The sequence below is a fragment of the Suncus etruscus genome, chromosome X (genome assembly GCF_024139225.1).
Source record: "Suncus etruscus isolate mSunEtr1 chromosome X, mSunEtr1.pri.cur, whole genome shotgun sequence".
NCBI classification, from domain to species: domain Eukaryota; kingdom Metazoa; phylum Chordata; class Mammalia; order Eulipotyphla; family Soricidae; genus Suncus; species Suncus etruscus.
Window position 1 is genome coordinate 98,179,469 of NC_064868.1, and position 14,901 is coordinate 98,194,369.

At 39.9% G+C, this 14,901-nt stretch overlaps 1 non-coding gene across 1 annotated transcript; it reads left to right on the top strand.

The window, feature by feature from the left end:
- The first annotated feature begins 764 nt into the window (after positions 1–764).
- On the top strand, positions 765–897 carry LOC125999743 (small nucleolar RNA SNORA51). Its single transcript, XR_007492216.1, has one exon. It is a non-coding gene; the product is annotated as a small nucleolar RNA SNORA51 (small nucleolar RNA).
- The last annotated feature ends 14,004 nt before the right edge of the window (positions 898–14,901 follow it).

Consider the following 14,901-nt stretch of genomic DNA (forward strand, 5'->3'; position numbering starts at 1 on the left):
TTTACTCATCATTGCTTATTCTTCAGATTAAAGGGGTGGATGAATAATAATAATTATTTCATTATTTTGCAAATAGTTTGTACCTTGTGAGACCTTGGAAAGGGTTTTATTTGGAGCTCTAATTTGAAAATAATTATTTTTGATTACCTGGATTTACCTCTAAACTGGTGAATAAAGTCATGTTCCCTTAGCAGTGGAAAGAGTTGTGAAGATTAGTATTCTGTTAACAATGGAGGAACAGGATCTGTGTTGATGGCCAACCAAAAGTCTCTTCAGGAGGAAAGGGATAGATACAAAACAATTTCTCTTATATGTGGAACTTAAAGGTAAGTGATAAGTACATAACAGATAGTACATAGCAGAGTGATAGTATACAGGATATATGCATATATGTGTGTGTATATATATATATATATATACAGGATAGGGCACTTTCCTTGCATGCAACCAACTTGGGTTTAATCCTCAGTATCCCATATGGTCCCCCAAACTCTGCAAAGTGTGACCCCCTGAGTGCAGACTTAGAAGTAAGCCTTGTGCACAGATAGGTATTACCCAATTACCCACCAAAATACACAGTGAGGTAATGAAGTTCCAAAGTCAATATAATGGGAGAACTGATCTATGCAATCTAGTCAGGGGGGTTTAAGAAGAAAGTATTAAAGTTGCACTGGTGAATGACATATAAATGTATATATTTTATATATAAACATAAATATAAATATGTATTTATATATAAATCAAAAAAAGAAAAGGTAAGATAAGGCCTCCCAATTCTTAACACAGGCTGTGTTCTTTACACTGACTGTATAGAAAGAGGAGGTACAGTAAATGCACCCCATATGCACCTCAACCCAGGCCCTTTGCCTGGTCTGTATTGTGAATTGGGGGACAAAAAAATAAACTATCTTCTTAAAAAAAGAAGGAAGTCTTAGGGTCCTTGAGAGAGGGAGGGAGTATACTGTTTAGGTGAATGAGAAACCATTTTAATATCATTGTAAACCATAGAATCTCAATAATTTTTTAAATCTCAAATCAAAAGTCTCATCGGGACTTGAAGAGATAGAGGGGTTTGTTTAGGCACTTTCCTTACATGCAGCTGACACAAGTTCAATCCCCAGTACCAAATGATCCTCTAAGTACCACTAGGAGTGAGGGAGTGGCTCCTGAACACAGAGTCAGAAGTAGTCCCTGAGCACAACCCATAAAACAAAACTAAGCTAATAAAATAAACGTCTCTTCTTTAAATTTTTTCTTCAGAAAAAATTTTCCTTGGGAAAAAAATCTCTTTAGAAATTGTTTTCTTTAGAAGAATTTTTAGAACAAAAATTAACTTCTCTTCTTTAGAAAAAATTGAGAAAAATCTAAAAGAATTTTTTTAGAAAAAATATCTTTAGAAAAAGGCTAAGAGGCATGTATAATGAGGGAGGCTTGAGCAGAATATTGAGAAAGGAATATAGGAGACCCTAGGTTTTATCCCTTGCACCTCCCCTAAAAGAAGAATTTTGAATATAGATCTATTTCTGCTGGTTGCAAAATAAACTAGAGTGTAAGTGTTGGAGTCATGGCTGAAAAGAGGAACATTAAAAGTAAGGGGCCAAGGGTGATAATAACCAGGGTAATCAGTAATTTGATCGTGAAGACATTGAAAAATCCCCAGAAAATGATGGCAGTAGAGCCTGTTGTAGAGAGACTAGTAGCCAGTTGCTATTTGTAGATTGATTGTATCCAGTAGATACAATCTACTATATGGTTAGAGGTTGAGTCAGTAATAGCAACTTAGATGGAAAAGCAATAGTGCAATCAAACAATATGATCCTCAATGGAGAAAGTGATGGTGGAGAATGGCATTCCCCAGTCTGGAGGATACCAGCTCTACTTCCTATGTGGAGACCAAGTTAACATCCTTTAAGTAAGCTGCAAAGAAAAGGATGTCCTTAGAGGAAAACAAATGTCTATTAAGGTAAGAAAGTGGGGGAAATGCTCTGCGAAGATGTTTTGAATATAAAGAAGTGTGATAAGATATATAGCAGTTATTCCAGAAAAAGATAGATATTTTTGCTTGCTGAAAGAAGAGTAGGTCTTCAAGGAACATGGGAGGAAATAGAATACAGTAGTGAGACATATACCTGGGAAATGTGTGTTTGTTTTGTGTGTGTAAGGGAAGAAATGCCCCAGGGACTTAGACTTGGGAAAATAACTCTGAAGATAAGTCTATAACCTATCATTTATTTAGTTTTGCTAGCTTCTGCAAGCACTAGACTTAGATTTCTGGGGTTCAACTAAGGTTGGGTGGGCAGGCAATCAAGTCCTTGGGAGCATTGACAATAAAATATGGATTAGGGTAATAGGAATTAATGATTATTTTGGGTTTTTTGGGTCACACCCGGCAACGCTCAGGGGTTACTCCTGGCTTTATGCTCAGAAATCACTCCTGGCAGGCTCAGGGGACCATATGGGATGCCGGGATTCAAACCACCATCCTTCTGCATGCAAGGCAAAATCCTTACTTCCATGCTATCTCTCCAGCTCCAGGAACTAATGATTTTACAATTTGTTAGACTATGGACATTTCAGGGACTGGAAAGATAATCCAATGGGCTGTAACACATACTTTGCATGCTAGAGGTCCAAGATTGATCCCACAGTTTCCCAGTATTTCCAGTTATGACCCTCAAATTCGATCTTTGGCAGCAGAGTTCAATCCCTAAGTTCAAGACCTGGCACTAGCCCTCAACATTTTTTTTGTTTTTCGGGCCACATCTGGCAGCAGTCATTGATTACTCCTGGCTCTGTGCTCAGAAATTGCTCCTGGAAGGCTCGGGGGACCATATGGAATACGGGGATTTGAATCACCGTTCATCTTGGATCTGCTGAGTGCAAGGCTAACACCTTCTAACACCTTACTGCTGTGCTATCTCTCAGGCCCCCATACCCCTCAAAATTATCTTTAAGATACAACTCCATACAAATTAAATAAAAAATCTTGATGTCTATACTCAATCATCTCTGTGATTTTCATCTGAATAGGTTATTGGTTGTCATCTTGATATTAAGGAAACATGATTACAACTGATTACTTCCATTGTGGTCCACTTTACTAAAGAATTACAACACTGATAGATGATTGAAGGCAGAGGAGTTTCGAGTTGCTGATGGATAAATTGCCATATCAGAATTTCCTTGCTCTATTATCAGAGACTGCTAGTGGAATTACAAGAAATAGTACTGGGGATAAGTCACTAGCCTAATATGTGTCCAACTCTGTTTCAAATCTTAGCACTATATACGGTTCTCTGAGCACCATCAGGAGTGATCTCTGACCATAGAGCCAAGAACATCCAAGTATGATTCACTCCCATTAAAAAGAGAGTGCACTGGAGCCCAAATTCCTTGGATCTTTTCAATAACAAAGGTACTGGCAATCAAGAACATTTCATCAGCACAGAGAGCATACTGTCACGGAGTTCAAATAAATAGCTTAGCTTAAAAGTACAACTGGTCAACCAACATCTATTTTGATGACATAATTATTTGCAACAGTTTTTTATGAGCTAAAAGCAACTTTATTTGGGGGGCATTGCTTCAAAGCTAGGCATTTTGAGGGGTATATGTAAACAGATTAAACTAGAAGTGGCTTATTGAATGGGGAATTTAGGTGTGTTAAATGTTGAGTTTCAATGCTTTCACAAAGTTATTGGTTTTCAAACAAATAACATTACTCAAATTTCATTCACTCCAAGTAATAACATTCAAGTATATTTTGTTGAGTTATTCATAGAGCCTCATCAAGTACATAGTCACTCCAATTTTACAGATAAAATAAGCAGGTTACAGGAGGCAAGCTTGCCCAAGTTTATATATACTAAAGTGTCAAAGTTGAGGTTTTAATTCAGAGCTGAATGCCACTGTACCTACAGAGTGTACCTGTCTTTTGCAGTGGACATTTAGAAAAATACTTAATGCTGGATTATAGGGTTTATAACTTTTGAAGTTCAAAACCACATGGGCTGAAGTTAGTCTAATTATATACAAGCTACATTTTAAGTATGTGTTATTGCAAGATCTTCCTGCCATGGCTTACTCATCCCAATCATTGAAACCATCTGTGTCCCTGTGATGAAATTTTCCCAGATGTTCTATGGTGTGTATGCTTAACTTAAAGACATTGATGTCAGATATGTGATTAGACTCTCTAAGTTTGCTCAAGAAGTGAGGAGATAAGTGGGATATGACGTGTTATACATCATGAACCCAAAACAAACGTTCATATTCCCACAAAAGTGGTGCCCCAAAAGTCTTAGTGCAGTTTTAAATTTTAAATAGAAAGATAGATTAATACGTACCTGCCAGATTACTATATAGAAAACCCCAGAGTAGTCTAATATTTATGAGAGAACCGATGTACAAAGTTTAATGGGTTGGATCATGGGAGGTACAGGTTTTGGAAAGAAATTAAATGAAAGGGTGGGAACAGTAACAGAAATCTCCTCAATGTGCCGGAGAGATAGCACAGAGGTAATGTGTTTGCCTTGCATGCAGAAGGACAGTGGTTTGAATCTCGACTTCCCATATGGTCCCCCGAGCCTGCCAGGAGTGATTTCTGAGTGTAGAACCAGGAGTGGCCCCTGAGCTGCCGGGTGTGATGCCCCCACCCCAAAAATAGAAATCTCCTCAAGGAACTTATGGGATCTTCCATACAACCCTTATAGTTTTCTTTTTCTTTTTTACTTTATTTATTTATTTATTTATTTTTAAATAATATCTTTATTTAAACACCATGATTACAAACATGATTGCAGTTGAGTTTCAGTCATTAAAAGAATAGTGCAATATTCTCACCACCAATGCCCACATTTCCCTCCACCTCCATCTCCCTTATAGTTTTCTGTAGTTACTGAAGCTAGAACATGCTGGATTTCTGGAAGGAAATACCAAAAGTCATCTGGGTTTGATGCAGGACAGAAATAAAATGGCATACATAAGTAACCAAGTGTGCGTAGGCACAAAAGTATGAGGATGTAAAAGCATAAAAATCCTTTGACGAGAACAAACATGAGTTGAAACTTTGGGTCATCTAAGCCAGTATCTGGACTAGCAATCAGGAGAAAAAATGAACTTCCCTGGATAATAATCAATTTATTATCAAGTACACTCTGTACACAAAGGTCAGAAACCAAGATGCAAGGCTTATGTAACCCAGCTAAACTCCCCTGAATCCTCCCGGACAGAGTGGAAGACTTACAGTGACATACTAAAGAAGCTCCTCATAACCACAAGGAACCATGGAAAAGCATAGCAAAACTCCACCATGCCTGGTGGGTGAAGACTGCAATCCTGCAGACCCAATTAGTACTAGTCTCCTATATAACCCCTCTGAAATGGAATTCAGCGTGGAAATGCTTAGTATGTTCAAAAAGCTCAAAGGGTTTTCCCCTTTCCTTTTTCTGGATCTATTTAGTAGGAAATTCTAGTAGATAAGTTTCTCTTGAGTTCCAAGTTCATGTTAGAGCCAGGTTATCAGGATTATTTAACTTGTTGGTTTTACACCCATATACACCAGTAGTACTATGTGGCATTGTTTCTATTTTCATATGCACATTACAATGGGGAAATCTGGGCCAGAGAGATAGCACAGCGGCATTTGCCTTGCAAGCAGCCAACCCAGGACCTAAGATGGTTGGTTTGAATCCCGGCATCCCATATAGTCCCCCGTGCCTGCCAGGAGCTATTTCTGAGCAGATAGCCAGGAGTAACCCCTGATCACTGTCAGGTGTGACCCAAAAACAAAAAAAAGGGGGGGGAATCTTACTTGTGAAAAGAAGTTCTTATCTAATAGGAATAGGAGCACATAAATTTTAAAATGCAATGGGGCCTTACACCCTGAACACTTGTCATAGTGACTTGGCTTAGGCTTCAGAAGATTGAACACTGGCATTCATTTCTGAACTTTGGATCCCATCTATGGAAACAGCATGGTTTTCTACGCCAACACTAGGAATCGAACTTCTACCAGGGAAGACCTTAATGCTAACCTGGCAACGACTAACTCCAGAGTGGGTTCATATGATGTTCTGATGACTTGGTAACAGCAACAACTTGCTTTTAGGACATGATTCTCTGCACCACCTAATGGTAAGATCAACCAGAAGGCACTTCATGTCACCCTGATTGTGAGATAGGATCTGTACAAAAACCAGGATCTCTAACTACAGAAACCTGACCAGAAAAACCGTGATTGTGAAGAACTTTTACTGGGACCACAGAGAAAGATTTTGGGGTTAGACAACTTAGCATACCAGGAGCCTGTAGTTGGTCTTATGCCAGGATGTTTTATGGGTAAGGTCTCCCTGTTTTTAGGCCAAGGTTTCTCCTTTCTATTTTTTCCATATTTTGCTGTGCATATGCAAAAAACATCAAAACACCTTTTTAATTTAATTTTATTTTATTATCTCTTATTTTTTTAATTGGGGCTCCCACCTTTTACATAGAACCTTGGGACACGAACTAATTTGTTTTACCACATATTCCTGCATTTTTCTATAAAACTAAGAAGAGAGGAATAAAGAAAGGCGGGGGATGAGGAGCCAAGTGTTTTCAAAAGCATTGGCAGGGAAATAAATAAGGACAGAACTAAATATCCAAGCCAAAGTGAATGATAACAGAATCAAGGGATCTAACCTTTAACAATCTAAATTGAAAGGGGCTTGTTATACTGGCAGGTCAGGGGGGCAAAGGGTGGTGGTACAGAATGCACTCTGGGGCCATTGGTGGACAGAGATTGACATTGGTGGTGGGAATAGCCCTAACTCATTGTATATTTAAAATTCATCTATAAAGGACTCTGTAAATCACAATTGTTTAAATAAAATAAAAGCTCAAAGAAACAATGAAATGGACTGACAATAGAACATTAAAAAAGTGAGGTAAAAACAAACAAATATTACAACTGAAAAACCTGGTAAATGAAATTAAAAATGTATTAGAAGGCCTCACCAGCAGAGTAATATGAGGACAGAATAAATAAGCTCAAAAATTAAGTTTAGGGGCCGGGCGGTGGCGCTAAAGGTAAGGTACCTGCCTTGCCTGCGCTAGCCTTGGACGGACCGCGGTTCGATCCCCTGGTGTCCCATATGGTCCCCCAAGCCAGGAGCAACTTCTGAGCACATAGCCAGGAGTAACCCCTGAGCGTTACCGGGTGTGGCCCAAAAACAAACAAACAAAAAAAAATTAAGTTTAGAAGGGGCCAGAGCCATAGTGCAGTGGTAAGGCATTTGCCTTTCACGCGGCTGATACAGGATGGACCTTGGTTTGATTCCCAGCATCCCATATGACCCCCCAAGCCAGGAGTGATTTCTGAGTGTATATCCAGGAGAAACCCCTGAATATCACCTGGTGTGGTCCAAGAAACATACAAAACAAAACAAAAAATTAAGTGTAGAAAACATCCAGACAACAACAGAAGATAAAAAGAAGCATCAAAATAAATGAGCAGAAGATGGAGAAAATCATTCAAATAAATGAACAGAAAACAATAGAACTTTGGAGTAAATCCAATAGAAACAACCTAAGAATCATAGGGTTTCCAGAAAGCTAGGAGGAAAACCCCTATGATGAAGAAACAATCAAAGAGATCATTGCTGAGTTTTCAAAGCTGAAGAGAGCATGGGCCCACATACCAGACACTCAAAGAGTGCCAGGTAAAAGAGATCCAAATAAAAACACCCCAAGGCACATAAAAAACAAAATGATTATAATCAAAGATAAAGGGGCAAGAGTGATAGCAAAGCAGTAGGGCGTTTGCCTTGCATGCACCAACCTTGGACAAACCCCAATTTGATTCCCAGCATCCCATATGACAGGGGTCTCAAACTCAATTTACCTGGGGGCCGCAGGAGGCAAAATCGGGGTGAAGCAGGGCTGCATAAGGGATTTCACAAAAAAAGTCCTCAAATGTCATTATTAACAGTTTTAATTATTTCTTCTGAACATGAATAGAACATTGAGTGAAGATCATGAACAGTTCTTCTGAACATGGCATCTTTTGCCTATTCCTTGCTGCCAGAGACTTGACAGCACTTCTTCTCAAAAATCTGAACCACAGTTGAGACCCTCAGTATGGCTTGAAAATGATCATCATTAAGTCTAGACCTGTACTTTGACTTATTGAAGTTCAATGTGGAGAATAACTTTTCACACAAATGTGTGCTCCCAAAAAGGCACATGATGTGCTTGAACATTTGGGAAAGCTCAGGGAAGCTGGGGGCAATTCCCTCAAAACTTGCCCATGCATGTCTGCTTTTCCACTAATCTCCCTGAACTTGGCTTTGAGATCAGAGGTGCATTGCAGGTCAGTGAGCTCCATTTGAAGCACAGGAGGGGCATCTTGCACATCAAAGGAAAAGGGGTCCACAAAACTTTGGAAAGTGGCTCTGTGCTTTTTGAAGTCTGAAAATCTGTGATCAAATTCCTTCTCTAGCTTAAAAATAGCATCAATATATTTCTCACCACTGAATGATATGCCTGCATTCACAAGTTCCTTGCATGCTTGGAAATGGCAAAGGTTTGTCTGAGAGAGCTGGGATTTCCATAACACAAGTTTTGTGGAGAATGCTCTCATGTTGTCATAGGCAGCAGTGATAAGCTGCCCCGGGCCTTATAACATCTTGTTTAGTACATTCAGCTTATGTGTGATGTCAACAAGAAAATCTAAGTCCATGAGCCATTTGTGATCACTCAACTCAGAAATAGCATTCCCATCCTTCTCCATGAAGGCTTTCACTTCTCTCAACTCAAAAAATCTTTTCAGGACATTTCCCCTGCTGAGCCAAACTACTTCGGTGAAATAGAACACATCTCCATATTCTGACTCCATTTTCTCTAAAAAAAAAAAAAAAAGCACGGAACTTCCTGTGCTTTAAGCCCCTGGATCTGATTTGGTTGATGCATTTCACAACAACAGACATCACATTGTCACACAGCAGGCATTTACTGCAAAGGGCCTGCTGATGGATAATTCAGTGCACCCTCCTCTTCAAGTTTTTTTTTGAACAAGTGCCACCAGTCTATTTTTTTCTCCCTGTCATCGATGGCACTCCATCGGTTATTATTCCAACAAACCTCCTCCATGGCAAACCTGCATTCTCAATGGCATCACACAGATGCCGAAATATGTCATTAGTGGTGGTCTGGCCATGCATTGGAATTATTGTGAGCAGCTCCTCTGTCAATTCAAAATTGCAATCAACACCACGGACATAAATTGTGAGCTGTGCTGTGTCTGTTATATCTGTGCCCTCGTCAAGAACAACTGAGTATGCATCAAAACATTTGGCTTTCTCACACAGTTGATGATAAATGTCACTTGACATGTCAGAAATGTGCTCTGCCACAGCGTTGGCAGAAAGGCTGATTTTGCTAAACTGACCTTTCTTTTCCGGACAAATAATACTTCCAGCCTGTAACATGCATTTTTAACAAACTCTCCTTCTGTGAATGGTTTCCCTGCCTTAGCAATCATCTCACTAACCACGTAACTAGCTCTGACTGATGCAACATTCTCTTTGGTTGCTTTCTTGAAGAAATCTTGTTGCCTCATTAGACATGCTTTAAGACTGGCAACCCAGTTGGCTCTCTCATTTCCTTGATATTTTGCACATTCCTTAGCATGCTTAGTTGAATAACGGCATTTCAAGTTGTATTCCTTGTGCACTGCAACTTTCTCTGAGCAAATAAGACATGTGAGGATGCCCCTGTGCTCAACAAAGAAATATCGTGTCTCCCACTTTTCCTGAAATTGTCTGTGCTTGTCATCAATCTTTCTCTTCACTGCAGGCTTTGATGAAGTCATAATGAAGGTATGACAAAATCTAATTCTGTAATAAACTTCTCTCCCTTCTCTCCCTTAGGCTTACGATAATGCAAGGGACAGCGGGCAGGAGCAGCAGCAGAAATGACGTCTGCGCTAGGTGCAAAGTATTCGCAGTCATTCACTTACCGAATATTTGCAATTAAAAATCGCATTAGTAAGAAAAAATCGCAAAAAATTGCATTAAACATTTGCATACTCCGAACAGAACTTCTCGGTGTATGAAAATGTTTAATGCGATTATTTCTTACTACTGAGATTTTTATTGCGAATACTGTGATATTTGAATACTGGCCGCGGGCCACAAAATGTTGTATGGAGGACCGCAAACAGCCCGCAGGCCGCGAGTTTGAGACCCCTGCCATATGGTCTCCCAAGCCTTCCAGGAGCTATTTCTGAGCATAAAATCAGGATTAACCCCTAAGCACCGCCAGGAGTGACTCCCCTAAAAGAAAAAACAATAAAAAAACACCAAAAAGTAGAGAGAGAATACTGAAACCAGCAAGATCCAAAAGGAAAATTACATACAAAGAAGTATGGCCAAAAACAAAAACAAAAAAGTTATAGCTGCTTTAGGGGCCAGAGTGATAGCAGAGTGGGTAGGGTGTTTGCCTTGCATGTGGTTTCCCCTGGTTCAATCTCTGTCATCTCATATGATCCCCAACACTTCCAAAAGTGATTTCTGAGCATACAACCAGAAGTAACCACCGAGTGCCACCAGATGTGGCCCCAAAACCAAAAACAATATTTATAGCAGATTTATCACAGGCAACCTTTCAAGCCCAGTCAGTAGTGGGATATAGTTAAAAATCTCAACAAAATCAGTGCCTCACCAAGATACTTCACAGCCAGATTCTCATTCATGTTTTAATGAATTCACAGTGTAATGGATAAACAATAAATCAGGAGATTTAGAAATTCAAAGACAACTTGAAAAAAAGAGCAGAAGAAGGTATTTTAAGGCAAGATAAGACCCATATAAACATCAATCTTCTACAAAAAATGGCACAAAGTTTCATTGTAACAATCTTTCTCAATATCAGTGGACTAAATTTATCAATTAAGAGACACAGAATGGGGGCTGGAGAGATAGCATGGAGGTAAGGCATTTGCCTTGAATGCAGAAGGGCGGTGGTTCGAATCCCGGCATCACATATGATCCACCTGTGCCTGAGTGTAGAGCCAGGAGTAACCCCTGAGCACTGCCGGGTGTGACCCAATACCTCCAAAAAAGAGAGACATAGAATGGCAAAATGGATCAGAAAATTGAATCTAACATTCTATTACTTGCAAGAAGCACATTTGAATAGTCACAGTAACCAAAGATAGGAGATAATCCTACAAGCAAATAACTCTCTTAAAAAGGCTGGTGCAGCCTTACTAATATCAGATTGCATAGACTTCGAGCTCAAAAACCTTACAAAACACAGAGAGGGTAATTTTTTTTTGTTTTTGGGTCACACCCGGCAGCACTCAGGAATTACTCCTGGCTCTATGCTCAGAAATCACTCCTGGCAGGTTCAGGGGACCATATGGGATGCTGGGATTCTAACCACCGACCTTCTGAATGCAAGGCAAAAGCCTTATCTCCATGTTATTAGAGAGGGTAATTTTAAATAATCAAGGGACATGAATATCAGGAAGAAATTACACTCCTAAACATATATGCACCCAATATGGGGCCAGAAAAATATTTAATGTTTGAAAATATACTTGGAAACACCAATAGCAACACAATTGTTGGAGAATTCAATACCACTCTGTCACCTTCTGATAGATGAACCAGTTTAAGACTCAATAAGCGGGGCCCAACTGTGAAAAACTGTGAGTGCTGCCTGTGTGTGTCTGTCTACTGTCCTCTTGCATGAACCTCTTGGGAGTGGGCCGAAAAGAGGCTCCAGAAAACTCGCTCTCACAGAGGCCAATTCCAGGGCAGGACTCCATAACATGAAAATCGGCTAGGCTTTGCAGAAGCCGGGTCCCCTGTTTGTGACGTCAGGCTGGGAAAATCCACGAAACTATGCCTGCCGTGTGGGGCCCAACTGTGAAAAACTATGAGTGCTGCGTGTGTGTGTCTATCTACTGTCCTCTTGCGTAAATCTCTTGGGAGTGGGCCAAAAAGAGGCTCCAGAAAACTCGCTATCCCAGAGGCCAATTCCAGGGTGGGACTCCAAACCGGCTAGGCTTTGCAGAAGCCGGGTCCCCTGTTTGTGACGTCAGGCTGGGAAAATTCACAAAACTACGCCTGCCCAGTGGGGCCCAACTGTGAAAAACTGTGAGTGCTGCCTGTGTGTGTCTGTCTACTGTCCTCTTGCGAGAAACTCTCGGGAATGGGCCAAAAAGAGGCTCCAGAAGAGCACTTTGGCTCCGCTTTGCTACTCTGCCATGCACTCTTTCTAAGAAAAGAACACCATTGCAACAAGAAGAAAAAAAATCACACTAAGAACTGTGCTGGATCACAGCAGCAAGAATTTCTCTCCAGACTGTCTTCTCTGCTGCGTGCTCGGGCCTAAGATTTGATCCTGTGTGAGGCATCATCCAGAGGACTCCCCTCCCTTGGAGGCAATTTGGCCCATCCAGAAAGGGCGGATCCAGAGGAGTGTGCTGCTTGCATCATATAGCCAATGAATACCACCACAACACGTAGAAAAACCCAAAATACAAGTGTGACCAAGGGGAAACAACGCAGGCCAGCATCAGACATAGAGAATGAAGATGACAATTCTGATGACCAGATAATGACCAACCAACTAATCAACCTCTCAGATAAGGACTTTAGACTAGCAATATCGAAGATCCTCAACAAACTCAAAGAAACCATGGATCGAGTTGAACAGAACACTAATAAGAACCAAGAAAATATGAAGACAGAAATCACAAAACTCCAAACTGAAATAACATGTCAACTAACAGGCCTGAAAAACTCAGTAAACAAAGTGAATGACAAAATGGATAAGCTCTGGGACAGGGTATCAGAAGCTGAGAATAGGCTTGGTGCTGTGGAAGATGAGATGCATAACAATTCCATACAGCAGGAGAGATTGGAAAAAAAAACTTAAAGCAAATGAATAGACAATGGAAAAATTAGTCAAAGAATGGGAACAGATGAAAATAGAAGTCTATGATAAGCTCAACAGAAACAACTTAAGATTCATTAGAGTCCCAGAGACCCAGGAAGAAAATTTCCAGGAAGAATCAACGGTCAAGAATATCAGTAAAGAGAAACTTCCAGAGCTAAAGAAAATATGTGATCAAATCCTTCATGCTCGAGCATTACCAACCAAAAGAGACCCCAGAAAAACCACCCTAAGACACATCCTAGTCACAATGACAATTCCCACAGATAGAGAAAGAATTCTGAAAACAGCAAGATCAAAAGGGGAAATTACGTTCAAGCAAGCATCCTGGAGATTTACAGCAGACCTGTCACCAGAAACACTCAATGCCAGAAAGCAGTGGTGGGATATTGTGACAAGACTGAATGAAATGAATGCTTCACCTAGAATACTGTACCTAGAAAACTCACTTTCCGGTTTGACGGAAGAATACATGGTTTCACAGACAAAAAACAGCTCAGGAACTTTACAGACACAAAACCAGTCTTAAGAGAAAAACTGGAAGACCTAATTTAAGAAAAGACTAACCAAAAGATACACCAAATTTCGATATAAGGATGGCATTAAATCCCAGGACAATTTTTTCTCTCAATGTCAATGGACTAAATGCACCAGTTAAGAGACACAGAGTGGCTAAATAGATCAAAAAACTCAATCCAACCTTCTGCTGCCTACAAGAAACGCACCTGAATAGTCAGAACAAACATAGACTCAAAATAAAAGGCTGGAGAAAAATTATCCAATCAAAAAACACCCATACAAAGCTGGAGTGGCCACAATAATATCAGATAATGCAAACTTTATAATCAGGAAGGTTCTAAGGGACAAAGATGGACATTTTATATTAATCAAGGGGTATGTAGAACAGGAAGAAATAACTCTCCTAATCATATATGCACCAAATGATGGGCCAGCAAAATATTTAATACAACTGTTGACAAATCTGCAAAATAATATCAATAACAACACAATAATTGTGGGGGACCTCAACACGGCTTTGTCAACACTGGATAGGTCAACCAGACTGAAACCCAAAAAGAATATACTAGACCTGAGGAAAGAAATGGAAGAAAGAGGCCTAGTGGATATATATAGGACACTCCATCCCCAGAAACCTGGATACACATTCTTCTCCAATGTACATGGTACATTCTCCAGGATAGACTACACACTGGCACATAAAACATACCTCCATAATATCAAGAGAATAGAAATTTTGCAGACGACCTTCGCTGACCACAAGGCTCTGAAATTATTTGTGAAATACAAAGGGACTCAGAAGAAAACCTTTAACACCTGGAAGTTAAACAGCCTCATACTGAATAACCAGTGGGTCTGAGATTAAATCAAGGAGGAAATCAAAAGGTTCCTGGATACAAATGACAATAAAGACACAAACTATCAGAACTTATGGAAAACAGCAAAAGCAGTACTGAGAGGAAAATTTATAGCTTTACAAGCACACATCAGGAAGGAAGAAGGAGCTTACCTGAGTAGCTTAATGACACAGCTAATAGAACTAGAAAGTGCTCAACAAAAAGATCCAAAAATAGGGAGACAGAAGGAAATAACAAAGCTGAGAGCAGAAATCAACGAAGTGGAAACCCAAAAAACAATCCCAAAGATCAACGAAAGCAGAAGTTGGTTCTTTGAAAAAATAAACAAGATTGATAGACCACTGGCAAACCTAACAAAGAAAGAGAGAGAGACACATGATAACTCATATTAGGAATGAAAAAGAAGAGATCACTACTGATATGACAGAGATTCAAAGGGTATTCAGAAACTACTTTGAGAAACTCTACACCACTAAAAATGAGAACCTGGAAGAAATGGATACATTCTTGGACTCTTATAATCTTCCACGGTTGAAAGAAGAGGATGTAGCATATCTAAACACCCCCATCACCATTGATG